This window comes from Primulina huaijiensis, unplaced genomic scaffold (genome assembly GCF_012295235.1).
Source record: "Primulina huaijiensis isolate GDHJ02 unplaced genomic scaffold, ASM1229523v2 scaffold207748, whole genome shotgun sequence".
In the NCBI taxonomy this organism is placed as follows: domain Eukaryota; kingdom Viridiplantae; phylum Streptophyta; class Magnoliopsida; order Lamiales; family Gesneriaceae; genus Primulina; species Primulina huaijiensis.
Window position 1 is genome coordinate 1 of NW_027354986.1, and position 3,043 is coordinate 3,043.

The following is a 3,043-nucleotide window of genomic DNA, read 5'->3' on the forward strand; positions in this document are numbered from 1 at the left end:
CTATGTTACCATGTAATCATCCACAGGACCATCAGCAGAGGCTGCTGTTGTTTTCTGTGCATTCTTGTAAGAATACCGTCTTGCAATAAAGGCATAGGCTCCTAGATTGACAGTCGTAACACAGGCTAAAAACCAGTAAATATAGTCGAGTCGGCTACTATTCAAATCTTTGCCAAACCAACTTTTTCCACCCTTGTCTGTTAAATGATCCACCGTGGTTATTAGAAGACTGCTAAGAATGTTTCCTACACCAATGACGCTGAGGTAAAATGCAATGCCTAAGCTTCTCATAGAATCAGGCACTTGGTCGTAGAAGTACTCTTGTAATCCCACTAGGGTGTATCCATCACCTATTCCGATTATAAGAAATTGCGGTGTTAGCCAGAAAATGCTCATTGAAACTGAACCCTCGAGTGGATTTTTCTCCACTATGCGTAGTCTCTTTCTCTCAACCAAGGCCGCCACCACCATAGTGACAACCGAGAAAATCATCCCAAAACCAATCCTTTGGAGAATACTAATCCCTCTCTCATTTCCCGTTAATTTTCTCAAGAAGGGCACTAGGATTTTGTCGTAGATTGCAACAGAGACCATCATCCCAACCGCTGTCATTGAATATATCGATGCTGGTGGGATCATAAAATTGTGGGTGACTTTGCAATTCAATGTTGTACCTTGTTTGATAAAGAATGTAGCAGCTTGCGCTACACAGATACCAAATGGCAGAGTAGTAAACCAAATCGGGATCATGTTGACTATGAGCTTCATTTCCTCTACTTTGGTTACAGTTGCGAGTCTCCAAGGTTTTAGCTCACTCTCTGCTGGATTTTGCACGAGTTCAATTATTGCAGCTCTATCAAGAAACCTGGTAAAGATTATGATCTTATATATTCAGTAACGTACCCCTTTTATTAATTTCATTGGTTTTGGAATAAGATTTCTTACTTGAGCTTTTTGGTGTGAAAAAGAAGCCTCCCTTGTGTCTTTTCCGATCTTGGAACTTCGTACAGTTGATCAGGTTCTGCTGGATATGCAAGATTTCTCTTGCCGATGGCTGCTACAAGTACTTGTAGCATTGGTGTTAAGGGACTTCCGGTCGGCTTTCTAAAACGATAAAATGGCCTGCCTATACAAAATATGACAGTGGAGGAAGCCAACACAACTGTAAGAATTATATCAGCTGCAGCATAGCTCATGTGATCTTGAATGTAAACTATAATTGTTACACCTAATAGGAGACCACAACAAAGGCCAATGTTCCACAATTAAAAAAAGACATTTTCTTCCTTCTCTCTTCAGGATGATCGTCATCAAACTGGTCAGCTCCAAAGCTCTCCAATGCTGGCTTATGTCCTCCAGTGCCTATCGAGATCAAATAGATTGCTAGGAAGAAGAACACCTCGTGGATTCTTCGAGGATTCTGACAATATCCTTTTCCACATGGCTTCAAATCCGGGACTATTCGAGACATCATCAACAGAAGCAGCCCCTGCTTTTACATAAAAAGTGGCAATATTATAGATACATGGTTTCTTTGAATGAAAATCAGATGTTTAAAGACTTTGTTCCGATAGTATTGGAAGGAAAAAAGATCATGTTACCAGGAGATAGACAATGGATGAGGCTAGAACCGTGTAGAATCGGCCAAGGTAAGCATCGGCTAAAAATCCTCCGAGTAAAGGCATCATAGTTGTTACACCAGACCAGTAGTTGACACTTTTTGCTGCTGTTTTCAGGTCTTGATGAATCACTTTTGTCAGGTATATGATTAAACTTGTTGCTATTCCAAAATAACTCAACCTTTCGCCGAACTCGATGGCTGCAAAGGAAATTCCAAAGGGCTTCTTGTAATTTACTGCGTATGCACATGAGACACTGGTAGCCCTTGTCCATATTTTCTCAAAATCTTCTCAGAAATTTCATTAATGAAATGAAGATTGTCGATAATTTTATGGGTAAGGTTTTCATCTATTTACTTTTTATTATTTATTGGCCTGATTCTGTTTTAACATTTTCACAATATCTGAATTCTAATTCCACAAACTTTATTTTCTAAGTTTTTTGGAACTCAGTAAAGGATGCAAGATTAAGTTATTTTTACTGCTTGCCTAATATGGAGATAGTGGAGAATCATGGATTACGTTACAAAAGGACTAATTCTTGAAGCGTAATGCAGAAAAATGGTAGTAATATTTTTGGTAAATTGGAGCACTGATTCTAACTCGATCTAATTTCCCACTTCATAAATATGTACTTTGTGGCAAACGAGTTGATAACACTCCACATTGTATAATAGCAGCTCGATTATTTTCGAACATGGTATAGCATTATTCCAGGAAAAAAATGTCATTCTGTCGTTAAAGTATGACAGATATCCTGCTCGTAATTTTTTCCATGATCATCAGAAAATAAAGTTAAACAGAAGTGCTGTAATCAGCATTCTAGTTTCATGGAGTTGAAAACATATTCACTAGCAAGAAATTCAGCACGTCACACGCGTCTGATGCGCAAGAATAATTCGTTTACCTATGATGAAAAGTGCAGCTGTCCACGAACCGGTGGAGGCTCGAAGAGGAGCTCTTCCTTTATGATCAACCGAAGAATCATGAACCCATTTGTCCTCATCCATTCTTTGTGTTCCCTGTTTCTTTACTTGCTCCATTCGAAGTTCTTTTGTCTAGTTTTCACAAGTTGGTGCTCCAACTTAGCTCTCGGTGGGTTGGCAACTTGGCTAGGTTTTTCTGATATATAAAGGTACTACATCACATGCATAGAATCATCAGCATACCAAAAAATTAATTAATACAATGATTTGATGCACGTAGAACTAGTTAAAAGTACTTTTTTTTAGATAAATAATATAGGAATCCAATTTTTCTAATTTTGATTTTCAGGAAAAAGGGACAATTATTTCCTTGTAAAATTGGATCGGGTTCGAATAGAATAATCCACCATTCTTTATTAGCTCTTTGGATTATTGCCATGAAATGTTGTTAGGTGATGATGATTAAGAAGATGGTAAACTGTAAAAAAAGAAACTTGT

At 38.0% G+C, this 3,043-nt stretch overlaps 1 pseudogene; it reads right to left on the bottom strand.

The window, feature by feature from the left end:
* Positions 1-9: 9 nt before the first annotated feature.
* Positions 10-2,829, bottom strand: LOC140966702 (protein NRT1/ PTR FAMILY 5.6-like; annotated as a pseudogene).
* Positions 2,830-3,043: the final 214 nt, after the last annotated feature.